General features: G+C 46.2%; 1 protein-coding gene across 1 annotated transcript in view; it reads left to right on the forward strand.

Annotated features, from left to right (window-relative positions):
• The window catches only part of SHB (SH2 domain containing adaptor protein B), a 141,654-nt gene that overhangs the window by 15,602 nt on the left and 101,217 nt on the right, over nucleotides 1–24,835 (forward strand). The window lies entirely within an intron of this gene.

The raw sequence follows: 24,835 nt of genomic DNA on the forward strand, positions 1-24,835 counted from the left end.
CTCCAGAGTGTGGGACCCAAACCAATGGATTCAAATTAGGAGATTCTGACTAAAAGAGATTCCGATGCACTTTCTGACACTGAGAGCCGAGAGAACAGGCTCCCTCGGAATGTGGTGGACTCCCCTTCACTAGAGCTTTTAAAGCAGAGGTTGGATGGCTATCTGTCATGGATGCTTAAGATGAGGTTCCTGCATTGCAGGGGGTTTGACTAGATGACTCTTAGGGTCCCTTCCTAAGAGAGTCAGTGTGGTGTAGTGGTTAAGAGCGGTAGTCACGTAATCTGGAGAACCGTGTTCGCGTCTCCGCTCCTCCACATGCAGCTGCTGGGTGACCTTGGGCCAGTCACGCTTCTTTGAAGTCTCCCAGCCTCACTCACCTCACAGAGTGTTGGTTGTGGGGGAGGAAGGGAAAGGAGAATGTTAGCCGCTTTGAGACTCCTTCGGGTAGTGATAAAGCGGGATATCAAATCCAAACTCCTCCTTCTCCACCTCCTCCTCCTCCTCTTCTTCTTCTTCTTCTACTTCTTCTAAACCAGCGGGATATCAAATGCAAATTCCTCGTCCTTCCAATTCCATGTAAGATTCCAGACCTTTCTAATATATTTATTATATTTATTTACCCCTTCCTGAAAAATATTGCCTCTGGGGTTTCTAGTTAGTTGTCACTGGCATCTGGAGGCTTCCTCTCTCCCATATTTTCCTAGGGCTGATTCATACAGGCGGATTAATCACTTAATTATTTTGGCATGCAGCGGAGACGGGTCTGTGTGCTGCAGGTATTCATGGAGTTCTGTGTTCTGTCCTCTGGACCCTGCTTCATGGCTCTCAGTGATAACATATCTGCAAATCTATTTCCTTCATTATTTTGTTCCAGCCAAGGGTGCTTATGTACTGGGAATTACACCTTTGCGGTTTCAGAACCAAAGCACTTGTGAAGCAGTTTTCTTAGGAAATGAAAACAGTAAAATTATGTCTCTGAACACATTGCAAGAAGTAGCTATTCTTATTACTGCTTTGATTATCCCTGTCTTGCAGTGTGGAGGGAGTACAGTGGTGCCTCGGTTTTTGAACGTAATCCATTGCAGAAGATCGTTCGAGTTTTGAAATGTTCGAAAACCAAAAATTCGAAACGGAAGCCTCGAAATGGAAATCTCAATACCGAAGCTGCATTTCCGGTTCGACTTCCAAGGCACGTTCAAAAACCGAAGCATTTACTTCCGGGTTTATGGCATTCGAGTTCCGAAACGTTCGTCAACGGAGATGTTCGAAAACTAAGGTACCACTTTGTTAGGATAGCAGTGGAAGATGGTTTGTTCCATTGAAGGGTGGAGCAGAAACCTGTTAAGGAGTATGGTATAATCAGGACCAGCTTGCCCAACAGGCAGACTGAGCCAGCTGCCTCAGGTGGTGGAAACTCAAGGTGCAGCACCTTCACGGCCACCACACCATCTCTGCTGGCACCAGAGAAGAGGTGCCAGCAGTGGCTTTTGACAAGTTCATGTGCACTTCATGAAATCTCGCAAGAGCTCTGCAAGATCTTGCTGGAGCCTGCCATCATCACCTCTGCTTTGGGATGACACCTTTCCATTTCGCCTCAGGCGGCAAAATGGGACCTACTGCCCCTGAGTATGATCCCAGTACTAAAAGCGCAGAAACTATTTGAAAGCAGGAAACACTGACTCCTGACTGCCACTGTGTTGAGCTACTGGTGGGTCAAGGTTTGGCATCCCTGGGCTTCTGGAAGCAAAATACTTTTTCTGTGCAGCCTGAGCAAGAGCAGTAACCATGAAGAAAAAGAGTAGGCCGGTATATATGTGGACTGTCCCTGGATCAAGTGACTTTTTAAGTTCTCAAAGCTCTTAACCCAGCTGAAGGTTGTCATCTGAACTAGCCAGATGTTTAACTGAGAATCAATCACAGTCAGTCCACCATTTGAAAAATAAGACTTTAGAGCCGCCTTGCCCCAAAATGGCAACAAGACATTCCGTCTTGGCAAGGGCAACTTTGGTTTAAGGAGCCATTTGGCACCTAGCTTAAATATCTGAGTTTCTGATACTGCCTGGGGAAACCCGCATTTTACTGCTGAATCGGAGCAAATGACAATCAGGTTTTTTGTGGATTGCTGTTTGCTCCGATTCAGCAGTAAATCATGGCTTTTCCCATGGAAAAAAACCTGCTCAGACACAGACCTGGAAACCCCAGACATGTGCCTCGAAAATGTGGTGCAAAGGTAAATGTGGATGAACCCTTAGAGAGAAAAACACCAGTTTCTTCCACCAGCTCTTTATAATATTGGTTGATAGGACCTTTCTCCAACCTTCCACTGATTTCTAAACAGCCAGAGGACTTAAGTCAACATGATGGAAAGAAAGTATGAATCGGGGCCCTCTCTTATCATATTGAGTCACATGGCAATTGCCCACAGAACTTGGTAACCTGAATGCTGCTATTGTGATAATTATGGTGATGAATCATCTGCGTTCATCTTATCTTGGCTCTAGGTCGTTACACAATAGAACCAAGCTGGGGCTTATCTTCTGCCATGTATTACCTATTGCAAATCATTGAGATGGTTATCTCTTGAGCTGAATGCTAAACTGTGTTGGCGGGGTTCTGCTCATTAGAACAGAGATTAAGCATCTAATAAAATGTCTCTGATTGGTATCACTATCATTTGTCACATGCACTGGTTAGCTCAGCGACTGTCAAGATGCCACAGTCTAACTGAGGATGTAGCTTTATGCCACACCTCTGCCAAGTGCTCAGGTCTGACTGATGTCATTGTTCTGCATCCCACAGACCAACATACCTGGAGCAGAGTGGTTAACAAGTAGGCTAGCTGGAATTGCAGGAGCAGGTAGCCCTATTACCTTTTCTCAGGGATGAGTTTCCTGGATGGAGGTAGAAGGTAAAGGGACCCCTGACCGTTAGGTCCAGTCGTGGCCGACTCTGGGGTTGCGGCACTCATCTCGCTTTATCGGCCGAGGGAGCCGGCATACAGCTTCCAGGTCATGTGGCCAGCATGACTAAGCCCCTTCTGGCGAACCAGAGCAGCACACAGAAACTATTTATCTATTTGCACTTGACATGCTTTCCAATTGCTACATTGGCAGGAGCAGGGACCGAGCAACGGGAGCTCACCCCGTCGCGGGGATTCGAACCGCCAACCTTCTGGTCGCAAGTCCTAGGCTCTGTAGTTTAACCCACAGCGCCACCCGCGTCCCTTCCTGGATGGAGAGGATACTGTAAATCAGGGCGGTCCAACTTTTCATCCCAAGTGGGCTGCAAGAGTACTTCAATGTGGAATCTGCGGGCCGCACACTGCCTTAGAGCATGTGTGGGAGCAAAGCCAAAATTTGACAAACATCCCAGCCCTACTGCTGCCTTCGCTAAGCTGGAAGACTTTGGGAGGGAGGTGTGAGGCTCTGGCAGGGTCCTAGAGCTCTTCTACCTTCTTCTCAAACCTGGGAAAGCACTAACCAGTCTTTAGGAAAGAGGTGGAGGGACTCTAGGAGCCTGTCAGAGCTTCACGCCTCCTTCTCAAAGCCCAGAACCTCCTTACCCAGCTTTGGGAAGGCAGTACGAGGGCTGCGGGGGGGGGGTCATGAAATGTTGCTGAGGGTCACCCCAAAAAGTATTGAGGGTTGCATGCTGGACCGCCCTGCCATGGGTAGTTGAGGTTTATAGCAAGCAGTGGCCCAGAATTGGCTCTCTTGTGTCGTCCGTTTCCTAGCCTTAGAAGGGCTAAGGCTGCGTACACATTATAACATTAGAGCACATCTCTTTATTTTCACCATCTCTTACAAATCAGTCTCTTTGGCCTGGAATGTTTTGGGTGTGGGGAGGGACACAGCTGCAGATTCTTCAGCCCTGTGGCTGCTCAGACTCTGAGTTAACAAGCAAATTTGCTGCTTGAGGTTTCAGTGAGAAATCTGATACAGTATATTCATCTACTCTTTTTTCCCCTGTGGTTTCATGGCGGCAAGCTCCCATTCTCTTTACTGTGAAGGAAATCATGCATGTAGTCCTATGCGCTGGGAGACCAGGTGCCATGGAGGGTAGGTTTTCTGTGCCCTCAAAAGTTGTGGAGAAGAGGTAGATGTTGTCCATTTCATATTTATTGTCCATCCCGTCTCCAAGGTACTTACTTGGGTCTTATCTTTCCACCACCCTTCAAGGTTCACTGGGGCACTATCCAGTGAACTTGAAGCAGGTTTGAACCCAAATTTCCCAAGTCCAAGTTCACCATTCCAGGAACTGCAACATATAATGGCTCTTAAATGGCTTGATATTCAGTGCCTTCATACTGAACACACCACTGTCATGCAAAAATGGCCCTGTGTTAGGGAGTTTCTATCAGAATTATTAGAATTTCTGTTGGGCGCTTTGATGGTGACGAGAAGCAACAACACAAACCGCTTGGAATGATGAATCTTTGATAAAAAATACATTGTATTCAAGACTCGAAGGTTTGTGTTATGATGCCGCATAGTATTTGAATAAGGTAGCTTTGCATTGTGCTTCTCAAGGCTTAAAGGCTTCTTAATTGCATTGTGATGCTCTTTGCAAATTGAGAAGTGGTTTGTTTTTTTGCCAGCACCAGGGACCTGACGGAGGACAATTAGAATTTATGAAGTGCCTGGTGAAGGGCTCATCTCATCCAGCATCTGATTGGCCAGGTGCTTGTGGGGGAATCTGCAAGCAGGCAACATCCTTGCTTGTTGTATGGGATTCAGAAGGTGGTGCCTCCGCAAATGGAGGTTCTGTTTAGTCTACGTCGCTAATTAACTAGTGATAGACATATATCCTCTCTCATTTTGCTAGTGCTTTTTGAAAAAGCTCGGGACTGTCACAGTTAGCTTCATGTTAACTATATATTCTTTGTAGAAATAGTACAGTGGAATCTTGGTTCTCAAAACGGCTTAGTTGATGAACAAATCGGCTCCCGTATGCCCAAAACCCAGAATTCAGTGTTTTGGTTTTCAAACATTTTTCGGAAGCCGAATGTCTGATGCAGTTGTTGGCTATTGTTTCCGGGGTGACTGCGCCAATTGGAAGCCGTGCCTTGGTTTTCGAACGTTTCAAGAGTCAAATGGACTTCCAGAACTTCAAATGGACTTCAACATCAACTTTGTTGGACTGGTCATGTTGTGCGATTCCCGATTATCGTCTTCCAAAGCAACTACTCTATTCCTAACTTAAAAATGGAAATTGTAATGCTGGTGGTCAACAAAAGAGGTTTAAAGACTCTCCCAAGGCAAATCTTAAAAAATGTAGTATAAACACCGACAACTGGGAAACACTGGCCCGCGAGTGCTCTAATTGGAGAACAGCCTTTACCAAAGGTGTAATGGACTTTGAAGACACTCAAACTTAGGACAAAGGGGAGAAATGTGCTAAGAGGAAGGCATACTTGGCAAACCCTCACCGTGATCAACTCCCGCCCGGAAACCTATGTCCCCACTGTGGAAGGATGTGTGGATCCAGAATTTGCCTCCACAGTCACTTACGGACTCACTGTTAAAACCGTGTTTATGGAAGACAATCTTACTCGGCTATGAGTGATCGCCAAAGAAGAAGATGATGTTGGAACTGAGTATCTAACAACAGTTAAATTACTGTATTTTTTGCTCTATAAGACTCACTTTTTCCCTCCTAAAAAGTAAGGGGAAATGTGTCTGCGTCTTATGGAGCGAATGCAGGCTGCACAGCTATCCCAGAAGCCAGAACAGCAAAAGTGAAAGCAGCGATCCCTCTTGCTGTTCTGGCTTCTGAAATTCAGAATTATTATTTTTTCTTGTTTTCCTCCTCCAAAAACTAGGTGCGTCTTATGGTCTGGTGCGTCTTATAGAGCGAAAAACACGGTGATGCTCTAAAGAGAATGACAATAGCATGAGCTGCGCAGGAAGAAACACTAGTGTAATGCTTAGGCAGTTTTTGTTGTACCTTTTCTGAGTAGCACTGCAATTTCATTTGCAGATTTGACTGGTCTGCAGTTCAGCAGTGCCTTGGTGTTTGTGTTCTGTGACTGGATTATGTGTGGTTTTGCTTTCTTAAAGGCTGTAGGGTTGAGTCCTCGTGCAGTGGTTCAGTGGGTAGGACTACAGCATCTACCATTTGTGTTCTGGAGCTGTCTTCAAGTGCATCTTCCTAGCAAAACCAGTTCTGGCACTTGTTCATCCCACTTCTTCTTCTTCTTTTAAATTTTCAGTTTTGTGGAGCCTACTGAGAACTTCTCGGAAAAACTCTGGAATGACACAAACCACAGCGAATGATTTTAGCTTCCACTGTAAGAGACTCGCTGACAGTACTTTTAAAAATAGACGTACATTGATATATCCAACTGGCCACCATTACCCCCAAATTAACATTGGGAAATATATTCGTTGGCAGAAAAGATTTAAGCTGGTTCACAATTTCTTCTGTTAAACAAAGAAAGGGGGGAACTGATTTTTACCACGTTGGACTAGATGCCCTTTGAGTTCCCTTCCAACTCTACAATTCTAGATAATTCCTGAATAAGCGTGCATACTAATTGTTTGCTGTGATGATTGAAAACATATCTGTTTGCAATTAAATAAAGGAGCATAATAATAATGTTCAGGCCGTGCAGCCCATATGCTTTTGTATATCTGCTTAAGGGAGCAGCTGTGAAATTGAGGGTGGGTTTTGCCAGGCGCTTTTTATCCACATACTACAAGACAGAGGCTTACAAACCATTTTTATGCCCTTGAGCATATTTGCAAACCAGGGAAATTGTCATGGGTGCAACAACCACACCCACTGCAACTAAGCACACATCACAGCCTATTTGATTGGCTGCAGTAGAATGCTTTAAAACAAGGACTAGAATTTAAAAATCTGCCTCTCGGAATTAAGGAAAATACATTTTTGCTTCCCATAATGTAGCCCATTAATATAGATAGACAATTCCTGTTAAGCTGCTAATGAATCATCATAATGAGAGAGCCCTGGGCTATAAAGCAGTTTATGCATACAGAAAATAAAATAAATAAAATCATTCTGCCTCCTAATGCGGAGTTTGTCTGACATGGAGAACGGCACTGCAAGATTTGGCAGAGGAAAAGCTGAAATAAGGATGTAATTTATTCAGAAACGAAGGTGACACCATCCTCTCGCTTGCAAAAATGTGTCTGCAGAGTTACATCATGGGCTTTTGGAGTAGCTGACACCAGAAGTCTGCTGCAGAGAGTCTGGCATGGCCAGAGGCAGACACTCTGGGGAGTTCACAGCAATGCAGGGTTTTCCGTGGGTGTTTTCCCATCACACTGGAGTTAAAGGATCCAACATTTTGCAGAGACTCAGAGGCTAGCAGATCAAAGGGCCCAACACAGAAAGAAGCCCTGGTTTTCCTAAAGTTCAGGGATGCACCTAAATACAGTGGTGCCCCACAAGACGAATGCCTCGCAAGACGGAAAACCCGCAAGACGAAAGGGTTTTCCGTTTGCAGAGGCGCTTCGCAAGACGAATTTCCCTATGGGCTTGCTTTGCAAGATGAAAATTGACGAAAAAAATTGAATTTTTTTTCCCGCTCCAAAACCCCTTTTTCCGAAGCGCTAAGCTGCTAAAAGCATTTTAGCCGCAAAACCGCTAATCCCCCAAGCCTTAAAAAGCCGTTTTTAGCCCTTAAATTGTCAATAGCGCTAATAGCACTAATCCGCCAATGGGCTTGCTTCACAAGACGAAAAAACCGCAAGACAAAAAGACTCGCGGAACGGATTCTTTTCATCTTGCGAGGCACCACTGTATTGGTTCTTTCATTTTCTCCACAACTGATGTCCGAACTGAACATGTGGACCAGAAAAGCCTTACATGGTCAGGTGACCTCCAGTTCTTATTGGGACTTCCATCTCTTATCAGGCTCAGCCAGGATGGCCAATGATCAGGAATGATGGGAGTTGAAGTCAAGTCCCAAGCAGGGGAAAGGTTTGACAGTAGTTTATACCTTCCCCCCCTTCCCCCCCTTTTTTACTTTTTTTGTGTAGTCCTGTAGTCAGGATTGTTGCTTATATTAATTCATAATGAACTGAGATTTTTCAAAATAAAATAATACAAAGCAAAACAATGCTATGCATTCAAAAGCATGTCACATATATTATCTTGTATTAATCCTTTTAACAACCCTATAAGGTAGGTCAGTGTTATTTCCCCCATGTTACCGACCAGCATTGGAAATCAAGAGAGAATGGCTTGCCTAAAGCACCTTACTGAGTTCACAGCCTGAAGAAAGAAGAATGGCAGACAAAATTAATGGACTACGCAGAACTGGATAAAATGACAGGAAGGATTCGAAACCTGCAGGACCAGAGATTTACAGAAGTGTCTAGTTGCCATTTTGGGGGCAGACGGCTTGGAAATTGTATTTTTCAATATGACTTTTGGGTTCCTGAAATTCCTTCTGATCGTGCGGGTAAAATATAAGGAATAGAACTCTACAGGATGTGTTGTTAGTGTATGAAAACAGGCAAGATCTAAGGATCTCCAGGCATGCACCACCAGATGGTGGAGATGTCAGGCACCTTTATGGCGCCCAGGTATCTTCACTGGGTTGCAAGTGGCTGATACAGTTAGGTGCAAAATGTGCATGGCAAATTTCAAACACTGCTCGCCAGCGCAGTGGCAGGCACAGTGCACCAGAATAGCGCCAAAGTATCACTAATGGTGCTCAATTTGCATTTGACCAAGAAAATGCTCATGAGGATTTCAACAGTAGTGTCTTCTTCTTTGGCGATCACGCGTGGCCGAGTAAGATTGTCTTCCATAAACACGGTTTTAAAGGTGAGTCCGTAAGTGACTGTGGAGGCCAACATGGCTAAGAGACGTCGATAGACCTATTCGCTGTGATATCGCGGAACAATTTCTAAAGCCATCTAAGCCTGAATTTGATATATATCGTGCCTTATGAGTTTATTAAATTTATTTACATCCCATTCTTCCTCCTGAAGGAGCCCAGGACAGCAAGCCACACATGTGACAAAACAGCATAAAACATTTAAAATCCATACGGATTGAGACTAGGAAGGATTTCAGTTGTGTGGCGTGCTCCATCCGTCCATTATGCATTGTGTGAAGAAATGGTTCCTCATAATTTTATAAGCCTGTGTCTCCTCACAGCTGTCTGTTTTCCATTACTCTAAAAAAGTCCCAAATGCTTTGGCCTTCTGTCATGAAGAGAGTACCAGCTCCTTGGTTTCTCCTTTTCTACTCCTTTTCTAACTTGATTAGGGTTTCCAGACATGTATAGTGGTACCTTGGTTTTCGAACATCTCCTTTGACGAACATTTCGGTTTTCGAATGCTGTAAACCCGGAAGTAAATGCTTCGGAAGTTGAACATACCACGTCGCTTCCGCTGAGCGCAAGATCCTGAGGCCTCACTGTCGGCTATTGAGTTTTCAGTTTTCAAACATTTCAGAACTCAAACAGTCTTCCAGAATGGATTAAATTCAAAAACCGAGGTAAAGTGGTATCTCAGGTTAAGAACTTAATTCGTTCCGGAGGTCCGTTCTTAACCTGAAACTGTTATTAACCTGAGGTACCACTTTAGCTAATGGGGCCTCCCGCTGCCGCCGCACAATTTCTGTTCTCATCCTGAAGCAAAGTTCTTAACCCCAGGTACTATTTCTGGGTTAGCGGAGTCTGTAACCTGAAGCGTCTGTAACCCGAAGGTACCACTGTAACCTGAGGTACCACTATATTTCAAATGTGGTTGCATCATAGCTCTATGTAATAGCAGTAGGATTCTTGCTCTTTCGCTTCCAGTCCATTTCCTATCTCTTTCCGTCTTCAAGGACGTTCTCCCAGATTTTCTTCCCCGTACCACTGGGGTCCACTTTTTCTTGCCCCACTCCAACCTCAGTGGATAAAGGAAGTGTAATGGTTCTAGGGGTTGCTCGTGCGTAAGCTTGTCCCAACCTCTGGCTGGGTTACCTGAGTGAACCTTTTCTGTCCGGGCAGCCACTCGCCCGTGACTGTCTCAATCGCTGGCAGAATCCGTCAGTGGGCGTTTCTTAAACTTCTTCCAGCAAAGAAGCTCTTTGACGCCTAGTCTTCTCCTACTCTCCCTGCGCGGAAGCCTTCTGCGCAAGGAGGGCGTAGGCAGCGGAGGACCTCTACTCTCCCCGCTGGTCCCCGGCAAGGAATCATGGGACCGCCTTGCCGCTTCCCCCATCTGCCCCCCTTCTCCACTGGAGCTATGTTGATTCTCTTCCCCAGAAGACGGGCTGCCTCTCCCAATCCCAGGATGCTCTCCGGAATCCCTTTGGAGCTTGCTCTCTCCCTCGGACACTGATGGCAGTTCCCTGACAGGAAGCTTCCTCTATTTATTGTATCATTCCAAAAGGGACCTTTCAAAATTTCACTAAGATTAGGGGCAACTTGGATTGTATGGGATGCTTTGCAACCCTGCTGCTCTGAATACTGTGTGTGTGTGTGTGTGTGTGTGTGTCCCACAAAGCTGGAAAGAGTTGAGACTTAACTGAAGCAGATGGTCAGTGAAAGTTTACTGTCAACTTTCTGTGATATATCCTTCTCCCGCTCCTCCGTTTTTAATGTGTCTCCTAAAGTAACGAGCTTGACTTTGGCTTATGTTTGACAGGCTGTCTGGAACTTGAGCCAAAAATCTCCCGCATCAGATCTCTCAGAGATGCAGACACTCTCTCTCTCCCCCCCCCCCTTCCCCCTTTGTGGGGTGCTTGAAGCCTGAAAGTCATCTGAAGGGATTTGTTGCACCTGGCAGCTACATATCTCTGGCCAAAGATGTGCGAGGCTTTAGCAATCCCCTCAGAAGTTAACACCAACAAATCCGGCTGAGACAGTTTCTCAGCCAAAGCGCTCTATGGCATCACTGATGCCTGCCTGGGCATTCGGCTTCGGGGGAAGGAACAAAAAAATCGGGTTGGGGAGAGGAAGGGAGGGAGAGAAAGAGGGAGGGGAAAAGATCGGTTCCAAGTTTGTCAGCGCATTAGCTGCCTCCTACAATCTGCCTTGGAAGTTTGAGAGTGGTTTGGAAAGCACCATAAAAGGAATTTCAATAGCCTTGCCTGTCATCTTGAAAACTCACTGAAGTTATATACGAGCCCTTTTAAACATATAAGGCTTACAAGATGCTAGGGTTGGTTCCGGGTGAAATCCGTGTTCATTTCAGAGAGCAAAAAGCGTACTGCAGTATTATTTATTTAATTTACAATTGCATTCATGTTCCACCTTTGCTCTAAGCAGCTCAAGGTGGGGTGTAAGTGGTCCCCCCCCCACACATTTTGTCCTCACAACGTTCCTGTGAGGTAGGATAGGCTGGTGACTGGCGCAAGCGGTGTTAGAAACTCAGATATATAAGCTAGGCGCCAAATGGCTCCTTAAACCAAGGTTGCATTCGTCAAAACTGAATGTCTAGTTGCCATTTTGGGGCAAGGCAGCTCTGAAGTCTTATTTTTCAAACAATGGACTGACTGGGATTGATTCTCAGTTAAATATCTGGCCAGTTCAGATGACAGCCATGAGCCAGGTTAAGAACTTGAGAACTTAAAAGAAGAAATGTCACTGTGCTGGACTTCACTGTGCTGGTCCCGAGGGTTAACCGTGCGGCGAGGTCCGAGTCCAGTCCAAGGTTGAGGGTGCAGTATGGAGGCTGTCCATCAAAGCGGAAGCTGGGTCCAAGGCAGGGAGTTGGGTGAGGCCAGGAACTCTGGCAGAAGAGCAGGACAGGGTGCAGGCAGGAACAGGCTACCAACATTGTTGCTCCCGCAACCTGGGACTGGGGCTGGCTGGCTTTTATCTGCCCCGAGGCATAGGGCGGCCCCGGTCCACAGGTGACTCGCCTCTCCTGGCCTGGAGGCGAGCACTCCTCCTGCGGGAACTTAGTTCCCTCCACCTCTCTGCCCTGAACCCCTGCAGCTCAGGAGAGGCTGGAGGGTTACCGGACCCAGAGGGAACCTCCTCTTCCTCTGACGGGGCTGAGAGTGGAGCACCTGCAGGCAATGGGTCCTCCATCACTTCAGGAGCCAGAGCAAACTCAGCTGGTGCCTTCACCTGAGGATCCAGCACAGGTGAGGACCCTTCAGGCTCAAGCCCCAGCCCCGGCTCAGCTGGTTCTGGAGGCGGGGACTCCTGTGCAGGCTGGGATTCCTCAGGTTCAGCCTCCAAGTCTGAATCCCAGGCCATCACAGTCACTTGATCCAGCGACAATCCACATATATATTGACCTCTTCCTACAGGATGTGTTATTAGTGTGTGAAAACACTCAAGATCCAATGATCCCCAGACATGCACCTCTGAATGGCGCCCAGGCACCTTCACTTGGTCACAAGTTGCCCAGAGCCATGTGAAAAATGCTCCTGGCGCCTGGCTAATTTCAAACGCTAGATGTCACTCAATAAGTTACATAGCAGAGTGAGGATTTAAACCCTCGACTCCCAGGTCCTTGACCTGGACTCTTAACCAGTACACCAAACTGGCTCCAGACAAGTATTGCCATTGCTAAGAAAACACACCACCGCCATATTATGTGGTTATGTAGTGCAATGGCTGGGTAAAATGACAAATAGTATTAATTCACAAATGTGTCATCAGTTATATATGGTGCTTTAGAATCTAGACATGCCACTACCCCTACAGAGCTTACAGTCTAAACTTTAGGGGGAGACAATACATGGTGTGAGGGAAGAACGAGTGATTAATGCATGTCTTATGCTCATCCCTGTGTCACTGATGTTCAAGATTTTAGTGGGTTTCAGTCTGAAGGTGAGTAATATGCAGAGGATACTGATAGAACATTGACATTGAGGATATTGATAGGAACGTCCGCCATGCTTTCTTGACGGACTCCTTTGGAGTTGCTTCTTGTGTCAGTGTTTGGCCCTTTCTGGTGCAGGACGTTGCAGTTTCTTGTTAGACAGAGCTCTTCTTCTGCAGGCACGAATCAAAGGCATGGTTGAAAGTGAAACCATTCTGATTCTTGTCTTCCTAAGCAGCTGGCCCAAGGCTCTGTGATCTCTTTAATCATAGACGTCGCTTTTCCGTGGGATGAAAACAGGCCTGTGCAGAAACAGGATGCCTTTTGGCTCAATGCCATTGGCTTTGTCTGATAGAAGAGCTCATGAAACGACCGAGATGACTTTTGCTTCACTGTCTTATAACAAATTGATCAGTCATACGTCCTTAATTTGTACTTCGTTCTTCCTCCGAAAGTGACATAGTATTCACACAACCATGGAAAGTACTGTAGGTTAGGCTGAGAGAGTGTGATTTGCCCAAGGCCATGCAAATGAGCCTTGCAGCTGAGCAGAGATTAAAACTTGATATATTAACTGTATATTTGTCATGATTAAAGGTAAAGATAAAGGGACCCCTAACCATTAGGTCCAGTCGTGGCCGACTCTGGGGTTGTGGCGCTCATCTCGCTTTATTGGCCGAGGGAGCCGGCATACAGCTTCCGGGTCATGTGGCCAGCTTGACTAAGCCACTTCTGGCGAACCAGAGCAGCGCATGGAAACGCCGTTTACTTTCCCACCGGAGCGGTAGCTATTTATCTACTTGCACTTTGACGTGCTTTTGAACTGCTAGGTTGGCAGAAGCAGGGCCGAGCAACGGAAGCTCACCCCGGTGCGGGGATTCAAACAGCCGACCTTCTGATCAGCAAGTCCTAGGCTCTGTGGTTTAACCCACAGTGCCACCCACATCCCATGATTTGTCATGATTACTGGCGGCCAGATGAAGATGATGTGGAGCATGTTGTTGGAGTCTTGGTGGTTGCTCCTCAACTCACAACCACCAGCAGCACCCAGGAAACATGTGTCTTGCGAGTATGAATTCCTTGCTTTCACAGTGTTCCTGAAAGGTGACAGCACACACAGTTCCTCTGGCCACCTTGGCTTCCCACTTAGGAATTGCTAGAGCACCAACTCCAAGAAGCACAATTCATTTTTGTGATGCAACTTGCATGCTTTCGGTGCTTTTGGAAATGTATTCCTAGATGAAGCTATCGCTAACGGAACAGTAGCTGGTGACTTTAAGACTGGATTACTGCAGTGCACTCCATGTGGGGCTTCCCTTACGCTTGACCCAGAAACTTCAGTTCATACAGAATAATGCAGCACAGTTTCTGACAGGAGTGGGACCCTAAACAGCCTCGGCCCAATATTCCTGAAGGAGCATCTCCACCCCACATTGCTCAGCCCAGACACTGAGGTCCAGCTCCAAGGGCCTTCTGCTGGTTCCCTCACTGCAAGAAGTGAGGTTACAGGGAACCAGGCAGAGGACCTTTTCAGTAGTGGTGCCCTCCCTGTGGAACACCCTCCCATCAGATGTCAAGGAAATAAACAACTATCTGACTTTTAGAAGACATTTGAAGGCAGCCCTGTTTAGGGAAGTTTTTTATGTCTGGTGTTTTATTGTGTTTTTAATATTCTGCCCAGAGTGGCTGGGGAAACCTAGCCAGATGCGTGGGATAGTAATAAATAATTCTTATTCTTATTCTTATTCTGCTCAGAGATCTGCATGGGTTACCCATTCGCTGCTGGGCCAAGTTCAAGATGTTAGTACAGTGGTGCCCCGCAAGACAAATGCCTCAGAAGACAAAAAACTCGCAAGAGGAAAGAGTTTTTCGTTTTCTGAGTTGCTTCGCAAGACTGATTTCCCTATGGGCTTGCTTCGCAAGACGAAACGTCTTGCGCTTTTTTTTTAAAACCGCCAATGCATTCCTATGGGAAACCGTCAATACACAGCGGTCCTTCACAAGACAAAAAAATTCACAAGACGAAAAAACTCGCAGAACGAATTAATTTAAGACCCCCCCCCCCCGCTATCTGTCTCTCTTCTCATATACAGGGGTGGAGGTCAAATATAGACCTCTGACTTCTGTGTGGATGAAATGCAGCCCACAGAATGTTGTAGAATTGCTCCACCCACTGTTGCCTCTAGCCCCACCCATCACTGCAATGTGGCTCCTAGGCTGAAAAGTTCCCTATTCTGATTTTAGTGTCCCTGTCTTCTAACGCTCTTGGGATACATATCTGCATTTGGGAAGAGATTCTCCATCTATGGAATATCTTCGTTCTGTTAACTTTGATCAAATTAGCTTTGCTTTCAATTCCCTCTTTTTTAAAAAAGAAAGAAAGAAAGAAGAGGCAGAAACTGTCATGCAGCAGACTGAGTGAATTTTAATAGGCCCCCTTTTTCTTCAAATTATAACATAAAAGGGAAGGTTTAGTCGGGGATTAGGCTAGATGATCAGTTCAGAACTTGCTGCTTCTGTTCTATAGAACAGAATTAACTAGAGTTAACTTGAGTTGGGATTAATTTGCCTTTGTGTAGCAGGCAAGTTAATCCCAACTCAAAGGGATTATTGGCTTCACACGTAAGGGATGGGAGGGAGTTTTAGCTGTGCCGCCTCTACCTTCAGTGCACGGGGGATAGAAGGGTGTTCAGCTGAAACAGAAGGATAGCGCCCTGTTGTGTCTGGAGAACTACAGTGGACTCTCGGGTTGTGAACGTGATCCGTACGGGTTACTTCCGGGTTTTGGCACTCGTGCATGTGCAGAAACACTAAATCGCAGAAGTGCCAGATCGCAATCCGCGCATGCTTGCAATATTTCTACATCCTGAACTTTCTAAAGGTCTCTTCAACATGGTGTGGTGTGAGTGAAAGCAAAAGAAAGCTGCTTAAAATGGCAATTTTCAGTTACTATAAATGTATACGTTAACTTGTAATCTTTTGTAGTTCTTTGAAATAGCAAAAAGTTGATTGTGCGCTCATGTATGGCAACCCTCCATGTTTCTGGAATGGACATTTAAAAGACATGTGGTGAGGACTGGGATCCTCTTCTTAATGTTCCCCAAAGTCTGTGACTAAGCATGTCACACCTTCATTGGTTTGGCGTCTGGTTTTTATCTGTCCAGTGGACAAGTTATTTACATGGGTGGGGGGGACTGTGGCTCTTTAGCAATAGTATGGGGATGTGGCGATCACACAGGGCCCCCGGACGTTTGACGGTCTATTGACCCTGTGCCACCACTGCAATTGCTTTTTCCGCTGCCACCACCCCGCTTCTCACGGGGACACACGGAGTCCAGGCAGTTGTTAACAATAACAAATAATCAAGTTTATTTTAAATGCAGTAACAAGCTTATGGTTTCAGTTAATTTTTCTTGGCAGTTTCTTAATCTTAGTTTCTGACTGACCTATATGTCCTAACAACTTCAAACTGATTATTCCAACTATCTGTCTGACTCCACCTGACAATTCCTCTCACTCTCTCACCATACAACTCGACCAACCCACTGACTATTCCTCCCTCTTACTTTACCAACTCCCAAACCTCAACTAACTTTCAAAACCTCCCACTCTAACTTTTTACTCCTCCCCTTGCATTCTCACTGGCCAATCATATCATACACTCATTTAACCCTTTCCTTATGACCCACCTAGGAGGCAAATGCCACAGGGGAGTACAGAACTTTTTAGCAACATGAGCAGTTTTCATTATCTTTGACCCCGCTTGCAAAACAAAATAATCACTACTGAGTTCCATAGTTGTTTTTTGATATTTTTTCTGCCTTCATGGACTGCTTTTGGCATGAAATGGGGGTGCTGCCTCTGTGTGTGGCTCTTTCCAGCAGGATCATACCCTTGTGCATGTTTCATTCATCTTCAGATTTGCCAAGTGTTTTTCTTCACAGCTGTAACTCAGCTACTGTGCCTGTAATTCCTAAAGTTTATGCTGGCACACACAGAATTATTTTAGAAATGTTTATCGATGTCCATTGCCAAAGCATCTGTGAGTCTTGCAGAGAATTACAAAATAAAGTGAGCTTACAGTTTGCACAAAGCTGCCTCAGCCATCAGTTCCTTGTTAAATAATAGTTAACACAGTTGGTCAAGTAAAAAAACAACAAAAGAGGGGTTGGAGATTCACCACCATGTGGAAAAAATATGTCTTTGGGAATTAAATTTGTTAAATGACTCCTCACAGGGAGCCAAAATTATACTCATCATAGTGAGTACCATATTTTTCCATACATAACACGCCCCTATGTATAAGACACCCCCTGTTTTTGTGGGCTCCAAATTAAGAAAATGAGGGGAGTTTGTCAAGAGTTGTAGAGTTGTTAAGCTTTTTTGGGGGGGTTGGCCACAGTTGTTGAGCTTTTTTTGAGGGGGGGGAATCATAGAATCATAGAGTTGGAAGAGACCACAAGGGCCATCGAGTCCAACCCCCTGCCAAGCAGGAAACACCATCAGAGCACTCCTGACATATGGTTGTCAAGCCTCTGCTTAAAGACCTCCAAAGAAGGAGACTCCACCACACTCCTTGGCAGCAAATTCCACTGTCGAACAGCTCTTACTGTCAGGAAGTTCTTCCTAATGTTTAGGTGGAATCTTCTTTCTTGTAGTTTGGATCCATTGCTCCGTGTCCACTTCTCTGGAGCAGCAGAAAACAACCTTTCTCCCTCCTCACCCGAATCACTCACCCGACTGACACAAGCGACACGAAAACAGCCAATCGCCCTCCCAATTGCCGCAGGGGCAGCCAATCGACAACAGCCCTTGCCGTAGCCAACAATCAACTGCCCAATACCTGCTGACAATCTCCTGCTCGTGCAACCAATCACCACTTCCCCCTCACCACTATCCGTGTATACGACGACCCCAATTTTAAACATAATTTTTAAAGGGAAAAACCTCATCTTATACATGGAAAAATACAGTACGTGGACAACCTCTGCTAAGCATTGTATGTCCCTGAGGTCAAAGCAACTGAGAACAGAGGAATCCTAGAATTGTTTTGGTTGTGTTGTCTTGCTGGAATTGCCAAATACCTTCAAGCTCAGAGTCAAAGTAAGTCTCTGCCCTTCCTCCTGTTCAGAGACGTGGGACAGGCTGGGTGATATATTGATATATCATCCAAAACCAGTTTGAAGTCCATATCCTGATATCAGTTTCATTCTGGCATACACCAGTGGGAATAGCGATGCTCCAGAGAAGCAGGTGACGCTGTGGTCTAAACCACTGAGCTTCTTAGGTTTGCTGATCAGAAGGTTGGCAGTTCGAATCCCTGCAACAGGGTGAGATCCCGTTGCTCTGCCCCAGCTGCTGCCAACCTAGCAATTCAAAAGCATGCCAGTGTAAGTAGATAAATAGGTACCGCTGCAGCGGGAAGGTAAACGGCGTTTCCGTGCGCTCTGGTTTATGTCAAAGTGTTCCATTGCACCAGAAACAGTTTAGTCCTGCTGGCCACATGACCCAGAAAGCTGTCTGTGGACAAACACTGGCTCCCTTGGCCTGAAAGTGAGATGAGCGTTGCAACCCCGGCCTTTGACTGGACTTAACCATCGAGGGGTCCTTTACCTTTACCTTAGTGATGCTCAGATAGCCTAACTTACAGGGTGACTGAAAGGATTGCCTGAGAAAATATACTTTGGATTTTTGGAATAGTGCTCTATAAAATAACAATATTGAAGCATAACATATTTTTGTTAGGAAACTTTGGCTATCCTGTCTTGGCAACCAAAGCTGGCTCTTACTTGGGCATTGTATAACTACCGTATTTTTCGCTCTATAACACACACCCGACCATAACACGCACGTAGTTTTTAGAGGAGGAAAATCTGTAGGCATGCCACCCGTAGGCATTCCCTCCATAACATGCACAGACATTTCCCCTTACTTTCTAGGAGGAAAAAAGTGAGTGTTATGGTGCAAAAAATACGATAGTTATTCCAACTGCATTCAGAAACCACTTGGTTATCATTTAGCATTTTTTGGCAGAAGTTGAAGAATCTGCATTGGCCTGTAGAAGATCTGAGCTTGACAGGCCCCCAGGCCCTTTCATCTTATTGCACATCTGTAGATAGGTAGTTCAGCATACTCAGGTGGCAAATAAACAGATCTCTAAAACACAGGGCAGCGTCATTCATTAAACTGGCACAGCTGCCACACAGACTGAAATGCAGTTTCTCCCCATGAGCTATGTATCATTCCCTCCATGCCTTGCATTGCTTTGTGTTTGTCAAAATATGGATTCTTGTCAGGACGGAAAGTGTGACAGGTTCTCCCCCCCTCCCCCCTGCAAACAGCTGCCTTTAACCATCTGGAAAACCAAAGGCCCTTGGTATTGTGGGTGACAAATGGTCCAAATAATGAGGGCTTAGAAACCAGGAAATCTGAGAGCGTTGTGTTTTGGTGGGCTCCTGGGTTTGTTTTGCCCTTTGCAATTTGTGTTAAGCCTTTTCCTTTGTATTCTTGTCAAAGGCACCGGTCTGGTTTCGTGTTAAAACGAGTGGAGATCTGGGAAGCAGGCAATTCCAAATATTCCAAAAGTAGTTGTTCTTCCCTGTATTCTGCTCTGGTCAGACCTCACCTGGAGTACTGTGTCCAGTTCTGGGCACCACAGTTCAAGAAGGACACTGACAAACTGGAACGTGTCCAGAGGAGGGCAACCAAAATGGTCAAAGGCCTGGAAACGATGCCTTATGAGGAATGGCTAAGGGAGCTGGGCATGTTTAGCCTGGAGAAGAGGAGGTTAAGGGGTGATATGATAGCCATGCTCAAATATATAAAAGGATGTCACATAGAGGAGGGAGAAAGGTTGTTTTCTGCTGCTCCAGAGAAGCGGACACGGAGCAATGGATCCAAACTACAAGAAAGAAGATTCCACCTAAACATTAGGAAGAACTTCCTGACAGTAAGAGCTGTTCGACAGTGGAATTTGCTGCCAAGGAGTGTGGTGGAGTCTCCTTCTTTGGAGGTCTTTAAGCAGAGGCTTGACAACCAAATGTCAGGAGTGCTCTGATGGTATTTCCTGCTTGGCAGGGGGTTGGACTCGATGGCCCTTGTGGTCTCTTCCAACTCTATGATTCTATGATCCTTTGACAACTTACTGATTTTTATTTTTGGCAGGGATGCTAGAGATGGTTCAGGTTGCCTTGTGGCCTGAGGATGGGAATTGGCATTGTGAGGTTCCTTGGAATAACTGTGCAGGCCTCGGAGCATTCTCCAGGCACAGGGCCATGCACCATCAGTCCCTATGATTGACAAGTCCATTTGAAGCCTCTGGATTGATGAGGCTGGTATAAATGATAGGGGTTCGGCTTCTGTCCTCACCAGTCAACAGAGCAGTGCTGTCTGCACTTTAGTCTCCCATTTCTAGCAGCTTTTCTTGGGGGCCCTTTTAGTCTGCAAGCCCAATATGCTGGGCTTCACTGTAGGGGTAGGCTCACATCCTTCCTTAAAAGGTAAAGGTGCCCCTGACCCTTAGGTCCAGTCATGGACGGCTCTGGGGTTCGTACTCATCTCGCTCTATAGGCCAAGAGAGCCGGCGTTTGTCCACAGACAGGTTCCGGCCAGCCTGACTAAGCCGCTTCTGGTGAACCAGAGCAGCGCATGGAAATGCCGTTTACCTTCCCGCCAGAGCGGTACCTATTTATCTACTTGCACTTGATGTTCTTTCGAACTGCTAGGTGCTAGGTGGGCAAGAGCTGGGACTGAACAATGGGAGCTCACCCCGTCGCAGAGATTTGAACTGCCGACCTTCCTGCAAGCCATAGGCTCTGTGGTTTTAGACCACAGCGCCACTCGCATCCCCACATCCTTCCTTACTGCCCTCTATTTGAAGGGCTGCCTGATCCATTCCCCGCTTTAAAGGGAGAAGGGAGCTCAGGGACCTTGAAGTTGCATCTCAACAGTTTTCACCTGAGTAGCAGACAGAGAGAATACATACAGGCCACCTGGTCGCAGTCTTCTCCACTATGGTATTTTTGCTTGTACAGTGGTACCTCTGGATGCGAATGGGATCCGTTCTGGAGCCCTGTTCACATCCTGACGCAAACGTAACACGCGTCTGCGCATGGGCGGGTCGCGTTTCACCTCTTCCAGACATGTGCATGACGTCATTTTGAGCACCTGCGCAACCGGCGAAACCCGGAAGTAACGTACTCCGTTACTTCCGGGTTACTGTGGAGCACAACCTGAAAATATTCATCCTGAAGCTACTTCAACCCGAGGTATGACTGTAGTATTTATTTCTCAGTTTGAATCTTTGCACATAAATCTGCGCATGGAATCTTTTATCTTCTGTCCTTCTCCCTTGGAAATCTGCCAGTGGCTATCCTCCTTCTCTGTGTTATACAGCGATCTGTATAACCATCTTGTGACAGGCTTAAGAACCAGGAAAAAAGAGTTGGTGGGTGCTGAAATTGCTCCTCTGAAATTCAGAGAAATGTTCCTGGAAGGGGCAGAGCACCTGTGCGCTGTGATTGCCCAATCCAGATGTGCCTAGATTTTTCAGGTGCTGCAGGTAGCAGTGCAATGCTTTGCGTATAAGTTGTCTGTCTGCTCAAGTGCAAATGCAGTCCTTAGCTTCCACCATTAAGAAGCGTTTCATGTGAAATTTATAGTGCCTTCCTTACCAGAAATGCTGAGGCAAGTAATTCTTACTGGATCTCTAACCTGCATTTGTGAATTCTTTATCGACTCAAAACTTGATAGGGAAGTTATTGGTGGTTTCAGCTTCTTTTTTCCTTCCCACTTTTTTAAAAAAAGAATTAAAACCTGCACTGCTTTTGCCTTCAGGAGCGTTTTCCATGTCAGCCGGAACAAATTGGGTTTGTTTGATACCAACCTGAAAAAGGATAAAAACCAAAAATCAGTGAATGCATACACATAGAAAGGATTTGCATCAGGGGAAAATATCTAGCGGCAAAAAGACAATGCTTGGTGATTGAAAGCGTAGATGTGTTTTTGGCACTGTGGGCCAGAAATGTGGATTGTATGTGAAGCCTTCTGTGTAATGAACTGTCCTAATCCACCTGCTATCCGGTAATTAATCATGATAGGATTATACCCCAACTAATCCTGGTGATTAGGAGAGCAACTGTATGTGAAGGTAAACTTAATCTAGTTGCTAGGCTTGAGAATTCTAAGTGCCTAGTTTTGCAACAGAAGCAGGCCAGAAGTGGGCATATGGCTAGCAGGGGCCTACAAGCCACAGAGCCAGTAAAAGCTGTGGGATATCTTCGCAACAATGACCCACCATCTGTCTGCAGCCCAAGCTACTCAGCAATGTTTGCTTTCAGGAACTCGCCCAGAGAACTCAAGCAGGAAGGGTGTTGCTGCAGAGAGATGAGACATGTTTAAAGGACTGGAATCACTGAGAAGTGATTTGTAGTTATGACACTGTGTAGTTGTCAGCCCAGATACTGGATTTACCCAAGATAAGCTCTGATACTCCAGCAGTGATTTTTAAATATATTTTTAAAAGATTTTTTTTCATAGAAAATGAAAGTTTGGATTTCTCCGAAGTGTCTTCATAAACTCAGGATTATTGGTTCTGACCCTTGCTCCAGATTGCAACAGATGGTCCTTGTTTCTTCTACTGCACGGACTCACGCCCTTGCCAAAAGCAAGCTTGGAGCACTTCAGCCCTTCTAGATACCATTTGACATGGGTGGCACTGTGGGTTAAACCACAGAGCCAGTCAGAAGGTTGGCAGTTCGAATCCCCGCAACTGGGTGAGTTCCCATTGCTCGGTCCCTGCTCCTGCCAACCTAGCAGTTCAAAAGCACGTCAAAGTGCAAGTAGATAAATAGATATCACTCTGGCGGGAAAGTAAACTGCATTTCCGTGCGCTGCTCTGGTTTGCCAGAAGCGGCTTAGTCATGCTGGCCACATGACCCGGAAGCTGTACGTCAGCTCCCTCAGCCAATAAAGTGAGATGAGCGCCACAACCCCAGAGTCGGTCACGACTGGACCTAATGGTCAGGGGTCCCTTTACCTTCACCTTTAATCACTGAGAAGTGTTTGTATCCATTTGTAGTTATGACACTGTGTAGTTGTCAGCCCAGATACTGGATTTACCCAAGATAAACTCTGATACTCCAGCAGTGATTTTTTTTTAAAGAATTTTTTTTCATAGAAAATGAAAGTTTGGATTTCTCCAAAGTGGCTTCATAAACTCAGGATTATTGGTTCTGACCCTTGTTCCAGATTGCAGCAGATGGTTCTTGTTTCCTCTGCTGCATGGCCTCAGGCCTTTGCCGAAAACAAGCTTGGATCATTTCAGCCCTGATAGATACCATTTACCCACCTTTGTAAGTGACAGCCGTTAATAATAAGAATTTATTATTTATACCCCGCCCATCTGGCTGGGTTTCCCCAGAAACTTTGGGGGGGAAAGCAGGCTAATGAAAATGGTTAGGAAAACTAATGAAAATGGCTAATGAAAATGGTTAGGAAAAGTAAGTAACTGCCTGGTACAGTGGTACCTCGGGTTCAGAACTTAATTCGTTCTGGAGGTCTGTTCTTAACCTGAAACTGTTCTTAACCTGAAGCACCACTTTAGCTTATGGGGCCTCCCGCTGCCGCTGCGCCACCAGAGCACGATTTCTGTTCTCATCCTGAAGCAAAGTTCTTAACCCGAGGTAATATTTCTGGCTTAGCGGAGTCTGTAACCTGAAGCGTATGTAACCTGAAGCGTATGTAACCCGAGGTACCACTGTATAATACTTACATATTTAGGTGTATGGAGTGTTAGGGGAGGGGTTGTACCTCCTGAGGAGGAACACGTCATGGTCCTTCAGGGGTAGTTTGTCCACCTTAGTTCCCCACCCTGCACTCAGCTCTCACCTGTGGCTCCTAGAAGCTGTCAGCATCTGACAGCAGACACACCCCAGAAACAGCTTCAACCGGCTAGCTAAACCAGGTGAGGATTGCCAATGGGGCTCAAACCTTCAGTGAGTTAGTGACTTCTCCTGCATGTGAAGCCAGCTTTCAGTGGATTGACCGGATGAGACCAATAGTGGGTCCAACGGTCAAGAAGGCAGTTTCTGCACATGCTATAGAAGGAAGTGAGGGGCAGATAGGGCTTGTCAGCCTGGGAAGGTAGCCCATCTAGGAAAGGAAAACACTGGTCCTAAACCTCCTCTGCCTTGTGGGATATCTGTGGGAGAAAACACTAAGGAATAAACCCTACACACATCCAGAGAGGAGTCCCTAAGACAGTTGGATGGTGCCTGGTATAACTCCTGCAGCCAAGCTGGTGCCAAACGTATTGCTCTGTTTTCCTTTGGACCACATCAGCGAGGCCAAGAGGAGGGTCTTGTTGCCTGGGCAGCCCAGGACCTCAGTCTTGCACCCCAGGGAGCTCACTTCACAGAATCACAGAATCATAGAGTTGGAATAGACCACAAGGGCCATCGAGTCCAACCCCCTGCCAAGCAGGAAGCACCATCAGAGCACTCCTGACATATGGTTGTCAAGCCTCTGCTTAAAGACCTCCAAAAAAGGAGACTCCACCACACTCCTTGACAGCTCTTACTGTCAGGAAGTTCTTCCTAATGTTTAGGTGGAATTTTCTTTCTTGTAGTTTGGACCCATTGCTCTGTGTCCGCTTCTCTGGAGCAGCAGAAAACAACCTTTCTCCCTCCTCTAGGTGACATCCTTTTATATATTTGAACATGGCTATCATATCACCCCTTAACCTCCTCTTCTCCAGGCTAAACATGCCCAGCTCCCTTAGCCGTTCCTCATAGTATGGCCCTTGTGGTCTCTTCCAACTCTATGATTCTATGTTGACTAGGGTCACAAGCTGTGGCTGGAATACAACTCCCATCATCCCTAGTGTCAGGGAACTGCCATCAGTGCAGAGGTGAGAGGTGGAAGGGCAGTTGTGTTCTAGGGAACCTCTGGAGATATTGCGAGGAGGAAAGCCCCGCCTCCAGTGGAGAGGGGGTGCAGGGACCAGGAGATGCTAGGGAGAGCCTCAACACAGACCCTGAGCAAAGCGGATGGGAGCAAAGTACCCCTTTGCCAGCGCCCACTCTGCG

The sequence above is a fragment of the Podarcis tiliguerta genome (genome assembly GCF_965153285.1).
Source record: "Podarcis tiliguerta genome assembly, chromosome: 17".
In the NCBI taxonomy this organism is placed as follows: domain Eukaryota; kingdom Metazoa; phylum Chordata; class Lepidosauria; order Squamata; family Lacertidae; genus Podarcis; species Podarcis tiliguerta.